Source organism: Somniosus microcephalus, chromosome 3, assembly GCF_052327205.1.
Source record: "Somniosus microcephalus isolate GS21.2 chromosome 3, FLI_Smic_1.0, whole genome shotgun sequence".
Classification (NCBI taxonomy): domain Eukaryota; kingdom Metazoa; phylum Chordata; class Chondrichthyes; order Squaliformes; family Somniosidae; genus Somniosus; species Somniosus microcephalus.
In genome coordinates, this window is record NC_140989.1 from 322,679,149 (window position 1) to 322,702,912 (window position 23,764).

The 23,764-nt window shown below is 46.1% G+C and overlaps 1 protein-coding gene across 6 annotated transcripts in view; it reads right to left on the bottom strand.

Annotated features, from left to right (window-relative positions):
• Positions 1-23,764, bottom strand: part of LOC147122194 (ERI1 exoribonuclease 3-like) — a 491,903-nt gene that overhangs the window by 184,364 nt on the left and 283,775 nt on the right. The gene's annotated exons all lie outside the window — the stretch shown is intronic.

Sequence of the window (23,764 nt, forward strand, 5' to 3'; positions counted from 1 at the left end):
TTGAGAGACCTACATAGGAACAGATAAAATTTACAACACTTCTGTTACTGATGGAATTTGTATGTTCATTAAACCAAGTAAATAGAATGTAATGATGACACACAGTGTTTGCACAAAAATAAGCTTTCCAGTCCTTTCTGATTTCATTGACACTGCATTGCTTATTCTATGGCAGCCTGTTACCATTAGTCACGGTGGAAGGGATACGCATGATATCACATTTTTCTCTGAATCAAATAAAAAATTAAGTCCTATATAGTATATATTTCTTGCTTCCTGACTGCTTACAGAGCAGCATGGTTAAGAGCTGTAAACACGGCACAGACATCTACACCAGTGTTGTAATAAATTAGCAAGTCATTAGGGCAAGAATCATAGAACAGAATCATAAAAATTTATGGCACAGAAGGAGGCCACTGTGTCTGTGCCGGCTGAGAAAGAGCTATCCAGCCTAATCCCACTTTCCACCTCTTGGTTCGTAGCCTTGTGGGTTACGGCACTTCAAGTGCATATCCAAGTACTTCTTAAATGTGATGAGGATTTCCGCCTCTACCACCCTTTCAGGCAGTGAGTTCCAGGCCCCCACCACCCTCTGGGTGAAAACAGTTCTCCTCAACTCCCCTCTAATCCTTCTACCAATTACTTTAAATCTATGCCCCCTGGTTATTGACCTCTGTGCTAAGGGAAATAGGTCCTTCCTATCCACTCGATCTCGACCTCTCATAATTTTATACACCTCAATTAAGTCTCCCTTCAGCCTCCTCGGTTCCCAAGAAAACAATCCAGCCTATCCAACTTTTTCTCAAAGCTAAAATTCTCCAGTCCTGGCAACATCCTTGTAAATCTCCTCTGAACCCTCTCTAATGCAATCACATCTTTCCTGTATTGTGGTGACCAGAAGTGTACGCAGTACTCTAGCTGTGGCCTAACTAGTGTTTTATACAGTTCAAGCATAACCTCCCTGCTCTTATATTCTATGCCTTGGCTAATAACGGAAAGTATCCCATACACCTTCTTAACCACCTTATCTACCTGTCCTACTACCTTCAGGGATCTGTGGACATGCACTCCAAAGTTCCTCTGTTCCTCTACACTTCTCAGTATCCTACCATTTATTGTGTATTCCCTTGCCTTGTTAGCCCTCTTCAAATTCATTACCTCAAACTTCTCCGGATTGAATTCTATTTGCCACTTTTCTGCCCACCTGACCCAGTCCATTGATATCTGCCTGCAGTCTACAGCTTTCTTCCTTAATGTCAACCACACGGCCAATTTTTATATAATCTGCAAACTTATTAATCATGCCCCCTACATTGAAGTCTAAATCATTGATATGTACCACAAAAACCAAGGGACCTAGAACTGAGCCCTGCGGAACCCCACTGGAAACAGCCTTCCAGTCACAAAAACACCAGTCAACCATTACCCTTTGCTTCCTGTCACTGAGCCAATTTTGGATCCAACTTGCCACTTTCCCTTGGATCCCATAGGCTTTTACTTTTCTGACCATCTGCCATGTGGGACCTTGTCAGAAGCCTTACTAAAATCCATGTAGACTACATCAAACGCGCTACCCTCATTGACCCCCCTTGTTACCTCCTCAAAAAATTCAATCAAGTTAGTCAGACACGACCTTCCCTTAACAAATCCATGCTGACTGTCCCTTAATTAATCCGTGCCTTTCTAAATGATGATTAATACCGTCCCTCAGAATTTTTTCCATTTGCCCCACCACCGAGGTTAGGCTAACTGGCCTGTAATTACTCAGTCTATCCCTTTCTCCCTTTTTAAACAATGGTACAATGTTACCAGTCATCCAGTACCACACCTGTAGCCAGAGAGGATTGGAAAATGATGGTCAGAGCCACCGCTATTTCCCCCCTTGCTTCTCTTAACAGCCTGGGATACATTTCATCTGGGCCTGGCGATTCATCTATTTTCAAAGATGCTAAACCCCTTAATATATTCTCTCTCACTATGTTTATCTCATCTAATATTTCACATTCCTCAACTACAATGTCTGCATCATCCCTGTCTTTTGTGAAGACAGACGCAATTCATTAAGAACCATACCCACATCTTCCGCCTCAACACACAGGTTACCTTTTTGGTCTCTAATAGGCCATACTCTTTGTTTAGTTATCCTCTTGCTCTTTATGTATTTATAAAACATCTTTGCGTTTTCCTTGATTTTAGTTGCCAATATTTTTTCATGCCCTCTCTTTGCTTTGCTAATTTCCATTTTAATTTCACCCCTTGCACTTTCTATACTCTTCTAGGCTTTCTGCAGTATTTAGCTCTCGGTATCTGACATAAGCCTCCCTTTTTTGTCTCATCATACCCTGTATGCCCCTTGACATCCAGGGGGTTCTACATTTGGGAGTTCCACCCTTTTTCTTTGTGGGAACATATTTGCTCTGAACCCTCACTATCTCCTCCTTGAATGCCTCCCACTACTCTGACACTGATTTACCTTCAAATAGCTGTTTCTAATCCACTTTTGCTAAATCACATCTCAGCTTAGTAAAATTGGCCTTTCCCGAACTGAGAACTTTAGTTATAGTTATAGAAAAACATTTGGGTAAATTCAGTGTTTATGAAGTCCCAGTGGGGAGCTATACCCAAAAGGGGTGCAGGTCACAGAATCGAGGCTACAGCATTGTAGCCCCATCTCTTTGAGCATCCTCTGTTGGATGCAAGGAATTTACTCTATTATCTAAATATGGGGAATGTCTAAATCAATTTTTATTACAAAAGATATCTTTCTTCCTTAAATCATGCAGGCTTGTATCAACAACAACTACTTACATTTATATAGTGCCTTTAGCATAGTAAAACATCCCAAGGCACCTAAGATTTACACCAGCAATAAATAGACATTAAGATCTTTAGCAAATAAAATGTTTCTTCAATATGGATATTTTTTGTTTTCTCCTTTTCTAGGAAGGGACAAAAAGCGGCTTCTACCGATTAATAAACTTTCAAGGGGAGTCTTGCCTGCTAAAAAATAACCTGTTAAAAGGATTGAAAATGTGTTCCAATATCATTTCATTTTTTTCAGGTGGAGTCATTTTGGTTTAATGACATCATTGGGGGAACTGAGGAGCATCTGAGTGCGGCAGTGTAAGGTTTACTGAATTAACATTAATAGAAATCTGGTCATTAACAAGAGGTGGTTTGATGATTTTGTTTATATACATGTTATATAGTTTCCTAGCTTGGCCAGGCTCAGTTGATTTCTCCAAACCAATTCTCTCTATGATGCCACCAGCACTCACACTTTAAACATTAATATTCACACATCTACAACATAAGAATGTAGTGAAAAGGATGTTACAAGTAATATAATTCTTTTTGGAGTTTCTGTTTTTTTAAAGGGCACTGAGAATAAATTTAAATCCAGTTCATACTGATGGCATGTAGGTTGTTTCTCATCTGTAAGGGGGTTAAGTGAAATGCATTTGGGGAGTTTCTAATGGGTGCAGGTCGACAGCACAAACCTCCCCATAATTCAAATCTAGCTGGTAATTTCGTTGAGAGAGGATGTTAGGGAAAACAGAAATTGTCACTGTTGAAATAATTGGTATTTAATGCAAAAAACAGAAATTAGCATTTTATTGAACACAAAAATTCATTCTGCAAAAAAACACAGGTAGGGGGATAAATTCAACATTGTATCGGCAGTTTCTTTGGGCATAAAATGTTTGCTTGTCCTACAAACTTCAAGTTGTGACCTCCCTGTAAGTGAGCTGGTCGCGATGTTGGAAGCAGGTGCCTTTTAGGTGTCCAGGTGTCCTACCGGAAACAGGCATTTGGTGCCTTGCTTAAGCAAATCGGGGTCTGCCAGTTGTAGGACCACGATGCAAAATTTGAATGCAAATGGGCGGATTCCTGAACTGCACAAGCTCTACCTAGTAGTACCAGGTCTTGAATGGCCTAACCAGTAATCCTTCAATGGACCGCAGGAAGCTGCTCAATAAATTACCACTAAACTTTTTTAAAGTTACATTTCTGTGGAGCGAGGACAAGCAGGAGTGCTCCTGGATCCACAAAAATACTGCGGGTCACTGCTGGGTCAGGCTCACTCCCCCCCTCCCCTTCGCTCCGCCTCCTTCCCCCTAGGACCTACCTGTCGGTCGTAAGCTGCATTAGGATGCCCGATTGGTGCCCGCAGCTTGCCAGTTTTATTGAGGCCTGAAACCGACATTGGTTCGGGCCTTTTGTCGACGTCATCAGGTACACGTTCAGATTGCGCTTCAATTTTGCGCCACTTGCTGGCGTGAGTTGAATTTCTCCCCGTAAGCTAAGTGAGACTCTAGTTACAAACTAGTTCAGATTTCTCACAATGCTCTAAATATACCTAAAAAAACTCTGCAAAATGTTAATGCCACCATTTACATCTTCCTGTCTATCCCTCATAACTATCGACTCAAGTCTAAAAGCTTAGAACTTCAATATCAAATGTAACCTCTGCATGGATTCACATTGTCTAATTGTACTAACCTCTCACCTTTACTTTGATTTAGCTCTAAACATACATATTAACATTCTCTTTTAAAGGATGAAGACCTCCTTTCCACTAACTAGCAGCCATATTCTACTCATTAAAAACAATGTACTTTATTTTCAAACCCTTCACAATGTGAGGATTTCAATTTGTACCCAGCATCGTTGCCTTATTACAGTAGCCTTTCTTTACCAATGACATTGCTGCTAACCTTGAACTGGTGTTTAGTAATGACTTGTGAATATTGACGTTTAAAAAAGGAGGGTTAAATTTAAACGAATAAACCTAAATGAAGTTCAATTATCTCCCATCTCTGGTTTTGTTCATAATCCTTTGCTTGTCGACTCGCAGGGCGCAAATGAATCCTACACATCACCTTATCTCCTCTGTCAATCAGGCCTTGGACCATTATGCCTCGAATCGTGCCATCAGATGGAAGCAATTTGCATAATATTGCCTGTGAAGGCGGAGGGATCAACAAGGGTCAGAGTCTAACATCACCAGTGCAGTCTATCTCCTCAGCTAATTTGGCCCGTGCTGATCTTTCTCTGATTTTTTTGTCATTATGTCTGTAATATTTGATGGCCAAAAAAGAGTGAGATTGTAGGGACTGATGTCTTTAACTAAAGACTAATCCCAGGACTCTGTTAAGGGTCCAGGCACCGAGACATCCTAATTATCCCTTTCTGATGAGCTCCGAGACACAGCAGCAGTATCTTGTAAGAATTTAGCAAGGAATGAAAAAAAAACAGGCTGACAGCAAAGGGACTTCTAAAGCATGTCCTTCTGTTCTGTCTCCCCTTGCTGACACTGTGCCAGTTGTTAATTAGATTTGTGTCACTAACTAAATGTGGCCTGACTGTATTGCTACTACTACTGTCAGAAGTTTGCTTCCACACACTAAAGCGGAAGCCAATCCACATCAGATGACTGTTTGCAATGTCCCTGATGACCTGGGTAGATACAACATAGAGTTGGTGCACGTTAACATTTCTTTTTTTTTTAATCACAAGGCTTTGCATACTATATTAAAGTCAATGTTCAAATGTGTCCACCGACATACTTTGTGCTGTATACAAGATCAAATGGAGAGAAACCATGCAATAGGGAGAAACTGTTTCCACTGGCAGGAGGGTTGGCAACCAGAGGACACAGATTTAAGGTAATTGGCAAAAGAACCAGAGGCGACATGAGGAAAAAAATTTTCACAGCGAGTCGTTATGATCTGGAATGTACTGCCTGAAATGGTGGTGGAAGCAGATTCAATAGTACCTTTCAAAAGGAAATTGGATATATACTTTAAGAAAAAATATTGCTGGGCTATGGGAAAAGAGCAGGGGAGTGGGACTAATTGGATAGGTCTTTCAAAGAGCCGGCCCAGGCGCGATGGGACGACTAGCCTCCTGCCGTGCTGTATGATTCTATGATTCTATATATTTCCACTTTTGTGCCAAAAAATTTGTAAATACTGGTATACAGTACTAGTTTCAGATCTATATGCTGTAGGTTTAACAGAAGGCTTTCTCCCAACACTGTGCTCAATATGTTACATAGCCTCAATATTAGGGAAGCACTCTCTACTACACCAGTGTGATGTTTCCATTTCCTATATTCTAAGTTCTTATGGTCTCTGAGTGAGATTGAAAAATGAGTGGCAATTACTAGTGATTCTGTGGATATTTTTATACTCTGAAGTAATATTGGTCGATTGTGAAATAGATTGAGACTGCCCGACTTCATTTCACTCAGTCATCAGACAGTGAAAATCTGCATACATCAGTTGGTGCTGGTTTTAAACCCAAATCCCAGAGAGAATAGTATGGGTTCAACATAGAGGCCTAGAAATTGGATGTGGTCCGAAAACGGGCAGTGTCATGGCCCAGTGCTATTTAGCTGTGCCGGGTCAAAGTGGTCCAGGCAGCACCCAAAATTTGTGCTGACTCAGTTACATGATTGTAGTGCTGATCTCCGCACTAAACAAGCTGCTGATTGGCTTACTGCTCAACAGGTGGGCCAATATCGGGTGCAGTCCAATTGCCAGCAATGTTTGACCTAGGCTTTCTCTTTACTTAAAGGGGAGGAGCATTGATGCAGCAGTGCCTCATTGTCATTGTAGGTGGAGCTCGAATTGGACTCACACCTGAAGTTGGAAGACATGGCTGAACACCAGCAAAGAGAACGAGCCTGAAGGTTCTCAGATGCAGCTCTGAAGGCATTGGTGGTGGCTATGGAGGGGAGTCGGGCTGTCCTGTTCCCGCAGACTGGCAGGAAACCATCAGCCCATACGTTGAGAAGGCTCTGGAAAGAGATATCTGGATACGTGACAACCCGACAGTGTGGTCCCCAGAACATGGATCCAGTGCTGCAAGAAGTTTAATTACCTCATACAGCAGTTCAAAGGGAGTGAAGGCTTCAGCAAATGCCATATCTCACCATTTGCACCACAAGCCTCACAAACTGCTCAATGCAGTACACCCACCATCACTCACCTACCAACAATCTCTACCTGTCACCACTCAGACCTCACAAACATAGCTTCACTTACCACTGCTGTAACACTCACCCACATCTCCAACCTTGCACACACCAGCAGCTATTCAACTATGGCAGGCACATCACCCAAACACATTGCACCACACTCACCAACACACTTCCCTTTCTCTTGCAGGCCAAGGTGACTCACAATCGCCGCAAGCAGCGACAGACGGGACGCGGTTAAGCCGCTTTACAGGCCTTGAGCCAACTGGAGGAGAGCGTGCTCGACATCATTGAAGGGGAAGTCAAAAGGACTTTTGAGGCAAAAAGCGAAGTTGAATTCCTTGGAGGTAGCAACAGTATGCTCATTCCTAAACCTTCTTCTCACATCCCACTTCATCCTCATCCTGCAATCTCTTCTCACTTACAAGCTGCTGATGCATGGATATCTTGCTTCGCCACCCTCCACTCAACATAACCTGAGTCTTGTGTCTTTCCGCTTTCAGATGACCAAGATCTGACAGCCGCACAGCATGCCCCTGAAGCAATGAAGGAGAAGGTGGCGGCACACCATCACTGCATCTGACACTCGCAGACACCAGCTCTGAAATGGCACTGCTCAGAATTTAGAGGGTAGTGTAGATGCGGGATCTGCACATGGTGAGGCACTGGGCATGAGTGGACTGCAGCAAGGTCAGGGAGAAAGGGTAGCTCGGGGGCCAGCTGCCCGGAGGGTGAGTTCTGCTGCACAGGACTCAGGTGAGGACCTCGATGGGGCAGCCTTTAGAAGAAGCATGATGGGCATGCCCACGAATTGCTAGGTGCAATGGCAAGCCTGCCAGAGAGCCTCTTGTCAGTATCAAGGAGCATGGAGGAGTCCAGCTCCAACATTGGACAGGGCATTGCGCAGAGGTGGAGCCCATGATTTCCAGGCTGGAAATGATGGACAAGTCCAGGAGAGACCGTGTCGACCTAGACATGATGCTGCGTGTGATGGGCGATGTTGCAGCTTCCATTGCAGCATAGGTGGAAACGACGCAACATCTCAGTGCTGCAGTGGAAATGCAGACCGTTCTCCTGCAGGCTCAGCTTTCAGCCACCCAAGCTCAGACTGCTGCTATTGTGGCTGTGTTTACCAGAGTTGACCAGGGCTTGCAGGGTGTCACAGCAGCCCAGCAATCTGTGCTGCAACAGACTGCTCGGAATGCCGAGGTGCCGCCCCGGGGGAGCGGCAGCGGTTCCATGGAGCAGGAACCTGCTGTCCTCTCTCAGGATGACAGCATTCCTATTCCCACCCCTGCCACTCTGACAGTGCCCTTGCTGCTGCCGGTCAGCCAGCCAGCCCAGACTGCTGCTGCCCATGCCCAGGTGATGCAGTCTACAGCTGGGCCTTCTAGGTCCACAGCTGGTCGAGGACATCCTGCAGAGCCATCTGAAGTCGCCCCCATGGAAACTCAGCAGCCTTCCACCCACTGTGCTACAGCCACTGGGGGAGCACTGCGTAGGAGCACTAGAGTAGGAAAGGGCACATGAACGACAGGCACTAAGGGTTTGCACAAGGGTGATTAGATGACATTGTAATGTGAATTGAATAGTGATAAGTTTATTAATTTTGTTTGGAATGGCTCTCATTTCAGCTTTGTGCCCAGGAGGACACTGTGATATTCCGTCACAGAGGGATGGTATGATGGGGATGTGTTTGATGGGGATTGTGGTGAGCAACAGGGATCTGGGGTTACATTCACTGGAAGCAGAGCCTGATAAGGCATTAACGGACAGCCCGTGCTGAAGGGGAATTTTCAGCCTGCCTCTTCCCTTCCTCATCACCCTCCTCCTCTTCCTCAGGTGGTCCCGCAATCCCTGGTGGCAAGGGCTGCGCCCTCATGATGGCTAAGTTGTGGGGGATGTAGCAGGCCACCAGGAAATATGACACATGCTCCGCCAAGTACTGGAAGGCTCCTCCTGAGCTGTCAAGGCAGCAGAACCGTTGCTTCAGCAGCCTGATGGTCTACTCGATGATGTCCTGGTGGCAGCATGGCTGGGCATGATTGTTGGGGTTGCGTAGGGGAGCCATCAGCCTGGTGCAGAGCAGATAGCCCTCGTCTCCGAGCAGCCACCCTTGGGGTTGACGTGGTGGCTCAAAAATTGCTGGCACACCGGAATGATGCAGGATGAAGGCATCATGACTGCTGCCAGGATAGCGGGCATTGATCATCAGGATGCGCTGTGCGTGTTGATAGAAACATAGAAGATAGGAGCAGGAGTAGGCCATTCGGCCCCTCGAGCCTGCTCCGCCATTCAATATATGCTTTCTCCCCATATCCCTTGATCCCTTTAGCCTTAAGAAATATATCCAACTCCTTCTTGAATATATTTAATGTATTGGCCTCTACTGCCTTCTGTGGTAGAGAATTCCACAGGTTCGCTACTCGCTGGGTGAAGAAATTCCTCTTCATTTCTGTCCTAAATGGCCTACCCCTTATCCTTAGACTGTGACCCCTGGTTCTGGACTCCCCGACCATCGGGAACATCCTTCCTGCATCTAGTCTGTCCAGTCCTGTCAGAATTTTATAAGTTTCAATGAGATCCCCTCTCATTCTTCTAAACTCCAGCGAGTACAAGCCCAATCGACCCAATCTCTCCTCATACATCATTCCTGCCATCCCAGGTATCAGCCTGGTGAATCTTCGCTGAACTCCTTCCATGGCAGGAACATCTTTCCTCAGATAAGGCGACCAAAACTGCACACAATACTCAAGGTGTGGTCTCACCAAGGCCCTGTACAACTGCAGCAAGACATCCTTGCTCCTGTACTCGAATCCTCTCGCTATGAAGGCCAACATGCCATTTGCCTTCTTAACCGCCTGTTGCACCTGCATGCTTACCTTCAGCGACTGGTGCACAAGGACACCCAGGTCTCGTTGCACTTCCCCTTCTCCCAATCTATTGCCATTCAGATAATAATCTGCCTTCCTGTTTTTGCCACCAAAGTAGATAACCTCACATTTATCCACATTATATTGCATCTGCCATGCTTTTGCCCAATCACACAACCTGTCCAAATCATACTGGAGTTTCTCGGCATCCTCCTCACAGCACACACGCCCACCCAGCTTTGTGTCGTCTGCAAATTTGGAGATATTACATCTAGTTCCCTTGTCTAGATCATTAATATATATTGTGAATAGCTGGGGTCCAAGGACCGATCCCTGCGGTACCCCACTAGTCACTGCCTGCCACTCGGAAAAAGACCCGTTTATTCCAACTCTTTGCTTCCTGTCTGCCAACCAGTTCTCTATCCAAGTCAATACCTTGCCCCCAATTCCATGTGCCTTAACTTTACATGCTAATCTCTTATGCGGGACCTTATCGAAAGCCTTCTGAAAGTCCAAATACACCACATCCACTGGTTCTCACTTATCTATTTTACCAGTTACATCCTCAAAAAATTCCAGTAGATTAGTCAAGCACGATTTACCTTTTGTAAATCCATGTTGACTTTGTCCGATCCTGTCACTGTTTTCCAAGTGCTCTGCTATTACATCTTTTATAATGGACTCTAGCATTTTCCCCACTACCGATGTCAGGCTTACCGGTCTGTAATGCCCCGTTTTCTCTCTACCACCTTTTTTGAATAGTGGGGTAACATTAGCTACCCGCCAATCCATGGGTACTGTTCCAGATTCCATCGAATGCTGGAAGATGATCAGCAAAGCATCAACTATTTCTAGGGCCACTTCCTTAAGCACCCTAGGATGTAGATTATCAGGCCCTGGAGATTTATCGGCCTTCAATCCCAACAATTTCCCCAACACCATTTCCCTACAAATACAGATTTCTTTCAGTTCCTCCCTTTCATCAGACCCTATGTTCCCCGACATCTCTGGGAGGTTATTTGTGTCCTCCTTTGTGAAGACAGAACCAAAATATGTATTTAATTAGTCTGCCATTTCTTTGTTCCCCATTATAAATTCCCCTGATTCGGACTGCAAGGGACCTACGCTTGACTTCACCAATCTTTTTCTCTTCACATATGTATAAAAGCTTTTACAGTCAGTTTTTATGTTCCCTGCAAGCTTACTCTCATGTTCTATTTTCCCTTTCTTAATTAATCCCTTTGTCCTCCTTTGTTGAATCCTAAACTGCTCCCAATCCTCAGGTTCACTGCTTTTTCTGACCAATTTATATGTCCTCTCCTTGGATCTTATGTTATCCCTAATTTCCCTTGTTAGCCACGGTTGAGTCACCTTTTTTGTTTTATTTTTATGCCAAACTGGGATGAACAAATTCTGTAGTTCATCCATGCGGTCTTTGAATGTTTGCCATTGCCTATCCACCGTCAACCCTTTGAGTGACATTCCCCAATCAATCCTACCCAACTCGCGCCTCAGACCATCATAGTTTCCTTTATTTAAATTTATTTAGGACCCTAGTCTCTGAGTCGACTACTTCATTCTCCATCTTAATGAAGAATTCGATCATATTATGATCGCTCCGACCCAAGGGGCCTCGTACAAGATTGCTAATTAATCCTTTCTCGTTACATAATACGCAGTCTAAGATGGCTTGATCTCTGGTTGGTTCCTCGACATATTGGTCCAGGAAACCATCCCTTAAACACTCCAGGAATTCCTCCTCCACAGTATTGTTACTAATTTGGTTAGCCCAATCTATATGTAGATTAAAGTCACCCATGATGACTGCTGTGCCCTTATTGCACGCTTCTCTAATTTCCCTTTTAATGCCATCCTCAACCTCCGCATTACTGTTTGGAGGTCTATATACCACTCCCACTAACGTTTACTGCCCCTTGGTATTTCTCAGTTCTACCCATACAGATTCCATATCATCAGAGCTAATATCCTTCCTTACAATTGTGTTAACCCCTTCTTTAACCAGCAATGCTACCCCCACCTCCCTTTCCTTTTTGCCTATCTTTCCTGAATATTGAATACCCCTGGATTTGAGTTCCCAGCCTTGGCCACCCTGGAGCCATGTTTCCGTAATCCCAATCAAATCATATTTGTTTACCTCTATTTGCGCAGCTAATTCATCCACCTTATTACGAATGCTCCTCACATTAAGACACAAAGGCTTCAGGCTAGTTTTTTTAATGCTCTTAGACCTATTAGAATTATTATTTACTGTGGCCGTGTTTGATTTAAACCGTTGATTTCTCTGACTGCCACTTTTGTTTTTCTCCTTCCTATCTTTTGCTTTTATCCTTGTTTCCCTTTCCTCTGTCCCCCTGCTCAGGTTCCCAACCCCCTGCCATTTTAGTTTAAACCCTCCCCCACAGCACTAGCAAACACTCCCCCTAGGACATCGGTCCCGGCCCTGCCCAGGTGCAAACCGTCCGGTTTGAACTGGTCCCACCTCCCCCAGAACTGGTTCCAATGTCCCAGGAATTTGAATCCCTCCCCCTTGCACCATTCCTCTAGCCATGTATTCATCTGAAATATCCTTCTATTTCTACTCTGACTAGCACGTGGCACTGGTAGCAATCCTGAGGTCCTTTGAGGTCCTATTTTTTAATTTACCTCCTAACTCCCTATATTCAGCTTTTAGGACCTCATCCCGCTTTTTACCTGTATCGTTGGTACCTATATGCACCACGACAACTGACTATTCACCCTCCCCTTCCAAAATGTTCTGCAGCCGCTCTGAGACATCCTTGACCCTTGCACCAGGGAGGCAACACACCATCCTGGAGTCTCGCTTGCGGCCGCAGAAACGCCTATCTATTTCCCTTACAATAGAATCCCCTATTACGATAGCTCTACCCCTCTTTTCCCTCACGTCCTGTGCAGCAGAGCCACCCATGGTGCCAGGAAGTTGGTTGCTGCTGCCTTGCTCTGATAAGCCCCCCCCCCACCCCCCCAAACAGTACTCAAAGTGGTGTATCTGTTTGAGAGGGGTCGCACAACAACTGCACAGTGAGTGGTAGCCTTTGCGGTTATGGAAGATCTCAAGATTGTTATGTGGCACCCGCAAAACCACGTGGGTGCTGTCGATGGCACCCTGCACCATGGGGAAGCCCAATATCCTGACAAAGCCACATGCCTGCTCCTCCTGCTTCTCTCTGCTCAGAGAGAAGACAAATGTGGTCCATTCTCCTGGTGTAGATAGCCTCTGTGACCGCCTGGATGCAGTGATGGATGGCAAACTGGGAGATGTTGGCTATGTCTCCTGCTGCAGGCTGGAAGGATCTACTAGCGAAGAAATTGAAGGCCACTGTGACCTTACAGGCCACTGGGAGAGCCATGTTCGCCCTACTCTCAGGCTCCAGGTCTGGTTGCAGGAGGTGGCAGAGCTCTATGACCACCTCCTTGGTGAAGTGGAGCCTGCCATTACATTGCTCATCGCTTAAGAGGTAAGAGAAGTGCTCTCGGAAGACTCTAGGTGGGTAAGGCCTGTTGAGAGCCCTCCTGCCCCTCCTCCTCCTCCCTCTACGTGCATCTTCTCCTCTTCTTCGCTGCCTCCTGCCCCTCCTCCTCCTCCCTCTACGTGCATCTTCTCCTCTTCTTCGCTGCCTCCGCTCCCCCTCCTGGAGATACTCAAGCGCAAGGGGCCTGCCAGTAGAGCCCTCATGACTGTGAGCAAGTGTTGTGAGAAGTCTTTAAATAAAAATGAAGGTATTCTCCACTTGCACCAACACTCCCCCTGTCACCTTAGGACTTTGAAAGAAGTTTAAAAAGCTGCTGGAGTTGCAGAAGGTTCCACAGAGCCAGTCAAACTGAACAAACGTATCAGCTGCAAGTTGTTACTGATGATCCCTTTAAATAATGCTGCTGGAGGCACCTTCCTGCTTGTGAACGCTTGGTCAGCTTGTCATAATTAACACAGGCTGGCAAGTTGAGCGGCGCAGTCCAAAATGGCAGATCGGGCATCAGGGGAGCGTTGCACACTCAGACATCACAATCTGCATAATCTCCGTAATGCCAGCGAGCGCGGACGTTGGCCGCGCTGCCGCCCAACTGAAAATGGCAGCGGGACCCGCTGGCAGAAGTGAGGTGGCCGCCATTTTTTTTTTTGCCGAAACGGGCCTTAACGGCCAGTGCAAACACTACGAATTTCTAGGCCAGAATCTGCAACAACAACAACTTGCATTTATATAGCACCTTTAATGTAGTAAAACATCCCAAACGCTTCACAGGAGTGTTAAGATTCCAGTTAGAGTGGAGGAACAGAGAGAGCTCATAAGTGCGGCTACATTGATGGGAGATGGGAATGAGAGTACAAAAGGCCATAAAAAATTAAAAAACACCAACACAGATTTGATGAGCCAACTAGCCTTTTCTGTGCTTTAATGTCTATGATTCTTTAACTGTCGCAAAGGAAGGCAGAGTTCTTTTTGAAAGCACAATTTATAAAATTCAAAGAAAAGCAAATTAGACTTAATAAGTACAATTTAATATTCACAGTCGAAATGGCCAAAAACACCACTGCAATATACAAAATGCCTGTTAGGCTTGCACACATCAAGCTGAAAGTACCTACAACTTTTAACAATAATGTAATTAAAAATGTTCAGCTAAACCAAATGGTAAAATTAATAATTATAATCATAATAAAAAAAGCTCCAATATTTGCTTCTTTTTGACTTCGCTACCCAGAGCTCTCAAGTGGTTTTGGTTGTACTCTACTTTGTGAAGACATGAGCCGGAATTTTAATCTAGAGGCAGTTCAGGAGCCTGGGGTGGGGTGGGGTGGGGGGGGGGCGGTGGCGGAGTGGGGAAGGCGGCTAGAAAGCGGTCGGGATACCTGGGAGAACGCAGCCAGCCAGATGGTTGGCTGTGGGTGGGTAGAGCTGCGGCACTAGGCCGCAGAGAGAAGGGAGGAAGGGATCGGGGAAGGTGGCCCGGGGCTGGAGGAGCATCAGGGTGGGAGTCGAGATGGGGGTGGGGGTGGTAGGGACGGGAGCCGGAGAAGCATTGGGGGCTGCAGGAGCACCGGGGGTGGGGTGGGGGGTGGTTAGGACTCGTGAGCCGGATGAGAATGGAAGTGGGGTTGGGCGGGACTCAGGAGCCGGAGCAGCATCGGGGGCTGGAGAACCATTGGAGGGGTGGGGGGAGTAGGGACTCGGGGACCGGATAAGCATCGGGGGGGGGGGGGGGGGGGGGGGGGGGGGAGGTGGTCAGGACTCAGGAGCTGAAGAAGTATCGGGGCAGGGGCATTCAGGACTCGGGAGCCGGGGAAGTATCGGGGCGTTGGGGGGAGTGTCGGGACTCAGGTGCCTGAGAAGCATCGGGAGGGTGGGTGTTGCCAGGACTCGGGAGCAAGAGAAGTATTGGGGCGGGGGGAGCGGTCGGGACTCAGGTGCCGGAGGAGCATCGGGGGGTGGGTGTTGCCAGAACTCGGGAGCAAGAGAAGTATTGGGGCGGGGGGAGCGGTCGGGACTCAGGTGCCGGAGGAGCATCGGGGGGTGGCTGCACGTGGCCAGGACTTGGGAGCCAGAGAAGTATCGGGGTTGGGGGGGGGGGGCGGGGGGGCAGGTGTTCGGGACTCATTATCTGGAGGAACATTGGAGACTGGAGGAGCATCGAGGCTGGAGAAGGGAGGCCAGGAAAGACCGGAGGCCTTGTGAGGGAGGAATCGGAGCCCTGGGGTTGGGGTGATCGGAGGCCTCAGGGGGGGTGCCCGATCATGGGGGGGGTGGGGGGGGGGGGGAGGGGGGCAGGGTCGCTGGACTAGGAGGGAAGTGGAAAGGCACCTACCTCCTGGATCAAGCAGTCCTCGCTTTCCTTTAGCTGGCGGGTTCCCCGAGGCCTGGGAAATGTGACCAGCCACTGTTAAATTTGTAATGTGGATCACTATGAAGCACTTCATTATAACATTTAAATGGGCAACCCGCCTCCTGGGAGCAGATTGGCTGCCCGCACCCCCATCCCGCCTCTGTTAAAACCGGATGTGGGCGGGTTGGGATCGGGATTCAGCTTTTTAACATTTTAGCCTCCCAACCGACCCCAACCCACCCGCTTTTTGTGGTTAAAATTCCCTCCATGGTGTTAATTTTCCCATTATGCCAGGTGGCATATTGGTTGCAGTTCAAACTTTTTAGCCCCTCCAAGCTTTCACTTACTGCAGTTCATGTAATGAAGCAGCAAAACATTGTAGCCAGGAACAAGATTATCATCTCCCTCACTCTTGACAAATGTTAGTTCAAGACATAGGGGGGAAAATTCAGTATCACCCCGTTTGGGGCGCCATTAGCGGCCGTGTGCAAAGTTTAGCGCCTGGCGCTAATTATCGCCTCCGACGGCAAACTTGGCTTTTATCGCCCCTGCAGGTGATTGGAGCGCTAAATCAGACGCTTCACACCTGTCTTAAGGCGCAAAGGCCAAGGAGCGAGGCGTTACCTCAGAGCGCTAGCAAAGCTCATGTGATGTCAGTCAGCAATGGAACACAGACACACTGGCTCCGGCCAGTTCTTAAAGGGGAGTTCTGACGAAAAGGTCAACGACCTGAAAAGGTTAACTCTGTTTCTCTCTTCACAGATGCTGCTTGACCTGCTGAGTTTCTCCAGCATTTTTCTGTTTTTATCTTAAAGGGGAGGGTTGATTTTGCTCTCAATCCACATCCTGTTCATTGCAGCCCTGAATCTCGGCCTGGAGAGACCTGTACATCAAATCTGCTGGAAAGAACAATGGAGAGACCCAGGGAAAGAGCTCAGAGTGCAGCCCCCACAGTCTCTTCTAAATAGATACAAGGAAGGGCAAATCAAAATGAACCTGCAAAGTTCTGCTCAGTACCCAAAACTCCTTCACACAGTGTTGAATCTCTCCAGAAGTCTCTCTCTCTCTCTCTCAGGATGCGTGGTGCAAAAATGTCACCAACAAAAAAAGGCAGGAAGCGGTCGCCTTTAAATAGCACTCCCCCAGTCCCTTCCTGACTGCAAAACGCTCCCCTCAACCTGTCGTTGCTAGCGGCAGGCGGTAAAGGCAGGGGGCGCCACTCAATATCCGGTCCGGGGCGCTGCGCATTCGACTGATGTCACGATCTGCCGGCGCAGGAGGTCGTGGCGGTAGTGTTTAGCGTCGCTGCAAAATGTCTAGTTAATTTCGCGAGCGGCGCAAACATCGCCGCGCCTGGGCGCTATTTGCTTTGCGCCCCATTAGCGCCCTCTTAAGGCGCTAACGGGAGGCGCAAACAACTGAATTTTTCCCCCATAGTTTAAAGATATGGCAATGCCCCTTTTTCAGAAAGAAATAATTGTAGAAGTATGATATCCCATAGGCGAAAAACAGTTTAAAAAAACGCTTTTAACAAAAACAGAAATTGTTCTGTTGAGCATTTATCTTATAATTTTGCTTTATGAGCCAAACATTAGTGCACATGGACAAAATAACCAGTACCCCAGTTTACTGGGGCTGCTGCTGATTGGACTAATATGGGATGACAACTATGACATGCAACACAGGAGAATGTAGATTGTCATGTAAATAAAATATGAGCTGGTTTTGTATCAACTCTGGCTCTGTATCTGTCAGTTAGTTTGAGGCTTGAGCACTAAAATATTCACTTTTTCATCTGCCTTGAATATTTTAAATTATATTTGATCAGATTCTCTTTTCTCTCCCAATTTCTCCCTTCCCCTCTTTAGCAGGCCCGTATGCTAGTGTACAATTCCATAGGTGCAGTCAGCACTCCAGAACCTAACCTAAGCTGTCATTCTTCATGCATCAACCTAGACAGAGTGTGTTGGCAGGCAATTTGAATGTGGGGCACCACAGCTGAGACGTTCCTATCCAATGCCCACACATTCATACTTTCCAGCAGGAGTCACTGGATAGAAAACAGGAACTGATTTGCCTGCCCCACATAATTCAGAGACACTGCGGTCAATTAAAGCGAGCCAACAAGTACATTATAGGCCCAGAAATTCGCGTCGGAGGCTTCCCGCGGGTGCAAGCCCCCGATCTGCACTTACCTTGCGCGCCGGTCGTTGAGTTGTGGGCCCCCGTGGAATTCCGATCCGGGGCCTGGTCCAGCTGCCGGTACGCAGTGCTTGCGTATCCCAGGGGCGCAGTTAGTTCGATGCGTCCCCTGGGATCACGTGGGCCATGGGGAGCCAATCGGAGCAGGGAATGCTCCATTCATAAGTCTGACAGGAAGTGCTGTCAAGACTTATAAATACTACGGCCCCAAAACAGCACTAAATCTTCAAATAATTTTTTTTTTTTTTAAATCACATTTTTTAAATAAACTATAAATTACATGAAGTAACTATTTTAAACAATAATTTAAATTTTTGAAAAAAATTATTTTATTTGCTAACGGGGCTAAAAATAAACTTACCTTGCTTTAAAGTATTTAAAAATAATAAACCTGTGGAAAAAATGTTTTAATTTTAATTAATTCACCACTTACGCCTTACACCTGCTTTTTATATTTCTAACTTCTGGAGACTTACCCTCCCGGGAAAACCTGTAAAAAAAATCGAAGTTCGATGCGCACGCGCAGCCTCTCCCGCACACGCGTTCGACCTCTGAACCCCTTTGTTCAGAGGAACGTAAGTGCCGGTTTCCCGCGCATGCGCAGTGCATGCAGGAAACCGGCACTGCCATTGGGCCGACGGGTGAGTACCCCATGCGTACTCACCCGTGGAGACCCGAATTTCTGGATTGTTTTGGCATCCTACACCTTGTTCATACTCAACCTGCAAAATCAACTTGTTAATTTGCAAACAAATTGGTGAACCGGTGTTGCAATACACTGGACCATGTAGCAATGAAGGCGCATGTTTACATTTGGAATTTAAAATATGCACTGCAAGTTCCCAGATCATAGACTATGCTAAGAAGGAGCAGATAGGAGATGGTTCCCTAGTAGGGGAGAGCACCTGCTTGCCTTCTTGGACAGGAAATGATGCACGGTACAGAGGAGGAAAGAACCATACAACGTAGATTGAAATTCATGAATTAAAAACTCCGATTGCCTGACCTTGGAATTGCTTGTAAAATTAGAGATTTACATGAGATGGATACAAAGTCCACAATTTAAAAAAATTAAAAATTTTAGGCAGAAATCTAGTTTAATATGGACTCCGAGTTCTCCTCAGTATAAATATATTGGGCAGGAAGAGGAAGAGAATGAAATCTATCTAGTTTGTGGGATCTGCCGATGACTGACAATTCAAAAGGACTTTAACGACTGGAAGTCTCCAATTTATTATATAGTCATAGAATTAAAAAAGAAAAATCACACATAGATATAAATAAAGACCACGAAATTTGGAGGTGTAGTGCCGGCCGATAAGACCGGTTTTGCTGAAAGAATGGCGGCCGCCTTGATTCTGACCACTTCCGGTGCGGAACACGGCGGCCGCTTTTTTGGGGGAGGTCGTTTGCACTGCTGTTGCAAGCACTCGCCTCCCACATGTAAATATGCAGATATATGCATTTTTGCATCCAATATTACATCAAACAATCATCCTTGTGCATTCCCTTACTAAGTGTCTTGTGTGTGCCTTTGCCTAACCTAGTGATGTTACGCAGTGCTACCCCAGTGGCTGCAGCATGGCTGGTGGAAGGCTGCTGACTTTCAGTGGGGGAGATGGCCTTGCAGGTCAACCTCGAGGAGCTGGTGGCTGGGAGTGTGAAATGGAGTGACAGTGTTGTTTCTTCTTCTTTACTCTCCTCTCCTACTTCTTGGTCAACCACTGGCTAGGCAGGCTGGATTTCTTGGGTGTCTGAAATGAGGAAGGCACAAGGGTAGGGTTGTGGTGAGGGGATGGCGGGAAAACAAGAGGTGCATGCTTATACCATGTGCAGCTTATATATATCAGAAGAGATTGTGGGATGAAGGGAAAGTAGGATGTGAGAAGGAAGATAACGGCCCAGTAATTCCGGGCACAACGCGTGAGTACGGACGGGGTACTCACGCATGTGCCCGGAGGAATTGCCGGTTTTCAGCATGCACAGCGCATGCGCTGAAAACCGGCATTTCCTGTCCTCTGACCCAAGGGGTTAAGAGGCAGTACGCGCGCGACTGCACAGGCAGCGCGTGCGCAGTGAAATTCCTTTTTTTCCCCCCACAGTTGCCCGAGTGTAAAGGCCTCCGGTCTTTACGCATGGAAAAACCAGACGTAAGTATTTAGTTTTACAGGTAAGTGGGCTTTTAGTACAATGTAGAATTTTTTTTTCCCACAGGTTTGTTATTTTTAAAGAATTTACAGTAAGGTAAGTTTAGTTTTAGACCCTATTTTTTAAAAATGTATTTTTTACAAAAAATTGATTAATTGTTTAAAACATTTTTAAAAACTTATTTATAGTTAATATAATCAGTGGGATGTTTTTAAAAAATGTATTTAAAATTAAAGTAGTGTTTTGGCAGCCCATACTTTTCATGAGTTTGACAGCTCTTACTGTCAAACTCATGAATGAGTTTCCCCTCCCGATTGGCTGCACAGTGCTCACCTGATCCCAGCTGGCACATCGCACTAACTACGCCGCTGGATCAGGTAAGCACAGCGCGCCGACATCTGAATCGGGCCAGTGACAGGAAATGCGAGCAGGCCCGGGCTTCAGATGTCGGCGCGCAGGGTGAGTGCAGATCGGGGGCTTGCACGCGCGGCAAGCTCCCGATCCTAATTTCAGGGCCAACGTTATGAGGATGCCAGCATCTTGTATTCTTTCAGCTCCGCCGCTGGCCAAGGGCTCAGCCATGCCCTTGCCAAGAATGGCCAGCACCTTCTTCTCCAAAGGGGTGAGGTGAAACTAGAAATGTGAGTTGTGCCTCGTGTTTGGTGTAGATTGTTGGTAGGTGAGTGATGGCGGGGGGGGGGGGGGGCGGGGGTGGCGAGTTTCGTGCATTGAGCAGTGTGTGAGGCTAGTGGTGTAGTTGGTAGAAGGTGGCTTTTGAAGATGCATTCACTGACCTTGACCACTCGTTTGAGGTCATGAAACTTCTTTGTGCACTGGAGCCAGGCCCTGGGCCAACACTGCTGACGATGTAGTCCCACATCTCTCTTTCTGGAGGGCCTCTCTTCCAGTGTTGACCTCCTGCACAATGCTTGAGTGCCTGTTGAGCCATTTATGCTAGTGCTGAAGTACTTTTACCATTTTTAAGAGCTGCAGACTGCCTAGTTCTGAATGATTTTAATTTTTTTTGCAGAAGGCAGTTCACCTTTAAGGGCTAGAGACTGCCTTGAAAACTAACAGCCTAGTTTTAAGGAAAGGCAGCCTTGCTCCAGCAACGCAGCCTTGGGACCCCTGCTGAGCGCACAGCCAGTCAGTAGCATGATAGCCGCTGGGCTGTGCGCTAAAATCATTTAAATTAGTAGGCAGCACCAAATTGACATGCTGCCTGCGCTTTTTGAATGGGTACGGGTATATCTCGCATTGCGGTGCCTGCGCATGTACTTTTACCAGTATCCAATTTCCCAACCAAAGAATCTTACATATACTTGCATTCATTGGGCATCAGATCTCAAAATGTATGCAGGGCAAAATAATGATTCGCTCAAATAACCTCTTGACTAAAATGTGAAGCAGTCAAAATCTAGCCTCATTGACTAGATGTAGGTAAGATTGTCAACCAGAAATGAGCAAGCAGCACAAAATCAAGCAGTCACATCACTGAAATGTTGTTGAAAGCAGCAATCTGGAACCAGCATCTATCACAAAACAAATTAAACAAACAGTTCGAAACAGCAAGTCAATCCACAACTGTGGAGAGAACAGATGAGTTAATGTATCTGGCATCGACCTTTCATCAGAACTGGTTCTGACAAAGGGTCTACACCCGAAATGTTAACTAATATGTTCTCTCCATAGATGTTGACTGGCCTGCTGAGTGTTTACAGCAATTTTGGTTTCAGATTTTCAGCATCTGCAGTGTTTTGCTATTTGTTTAACCAAATTGCTCAATTTATTCAGGCTGCATTCGACAACATTTTTCTTCCTCACTCTGATCATAACTAAAATATTCCACATAGAAGACGATCCTCCACCGAAAACCTGACTGGTGTACAAGGCATCACAGAACTACTATCTACCAAAAAGTGCATGTTTCTATTGGCTTGCATCCACAAATACATTTTCTCTGTTCTTTATCACTTTAACCAGCACATTCCTATCCGCTGCTCTGCTCCACAAGCGTGAGATCTAAATGGCAGTTCTCCTTTCCGACTTCAATTCTGGCTCCTACTGCTGATTTAAAAATCAGGAAGTTACACCTGTTATGCCCATCCCTGCGCCCAATCTGCGATATCAGGTTACGCTGAAATTTCCTGCCAATCTCACAGCAGGACATAAAAAGGAGTCTAAATAAGCCTAAATGGCCAGCGTGGTTTGAATGTAATTTGAATATCACCAATTGGGCCTCAAGGTGCTAGGGTGGAGCTGCTTAAAAGTAGGTGAGAAAAAAAATCTTTCAGGGTGAGGCTGGGGAGTGCAAAGTAAGTGGCAGTCTGTCCTAAAGATCTTTCATTAATTCATTAAATTGCTCGAGAATCTCAATTTTCTCAAATCTTTTTCTTCTCACAGGTCAGTGTTGCTGAATCCAGAGTTGGCTGCCAGGAAGAAATCCTTCGTGTATGGCTTTCTACAGACCAAAGTGGGGAAGGAGCCACCAATGTTTGCAGGTTGCATCTGGGATGGGTAAATATGGCCCTCAGTGGCTCCTTTCCTGTTCCCTCCTGCAGTTATTCAAGCTACCTCACCCCTTCACTCCCATCATTTTCCCAACCCCTTCATGTTCCCACTGCCCATTCCTCTTCCAACTGCACCCTTATTCCTATCATTACCTATCGTTAACTATCGTTACCTCTTCCTCTTTGAACTTCCTGCTCAACTCATTTTAGATGCGGAGAGGCTTTTCCCCCGCCTGGAGAGTCTAGAGCTAGAGGGCATAGTCTGAGGATAAGGGGTCGGCCATTTAGGACAGAGATGAGGAGAAATTTCTTCACTCAAGAGGGTTGTGAATCTTTGGAATTCTCTACCCCAGAGGGCCGTGGATGCTCAGTCGGCGAGTATATTCAAGACTGAGATCGAAATATTTTTGGGCACTAAGGGAATCAAGGGATTAGGGCAGGAAAGTGAAATTCAGCCACGATCTTACTGAATGGCAGAGCAGGCTCGATGGGCCATATGGCCTACTCCTGCTCGTATTTCTTATGTTCCTCTCTCCCTTGCTCTGCTGTCACTCATCTCATCTCACCCTTAACCCTCCATCCACGCCCCTTCCCTCAAGGGCAGGTGATAAAAAGGCAGAAGCCCTGTCACTATCAACTAGTTTCCATCCATCCAGCCCCTCCTACCTGTTTCCCCACAAAGCGGCTTTGTTTACTTTCAAATTCAACTTGTTTTTTTTTAACCAAATAAAATTAGAATGAGGAAAGAGGCTGCTGTTCTGCCTTTCTGTTTATTTGTGTCTCACTCTCTATTTGTCTCATAGGTGTTAGGTGTTAGAAATTAGTATCTCACAGGTGTAAGCCATTAGTATTGACCTTTTCTGTCAACAAAACATAAATGAGGTAATTAGATGACTTCAAAGTTCAACTGGTGTTTTATTTGAAAGTTTATCCAATATAACATGTATACCTTCTACCCCTCACTTCTCTCAATTCATCCTTCCTGGCTCGTGGACCTGTCTCTCTCTTTCACTTTCTAACATTTATAAGAACACAAAAGAAAGGCTACAAAAGGTGTACAGTATAACCAAAAAACTGTCTTTGTTGCAGGGATGGGAGGAGGAAAGAACATAACTGCATAAAAAAGCAGCATCAAATATTACAACAATGAAATTTAATGAGATGACATCCTCACAAAAGGATTAATG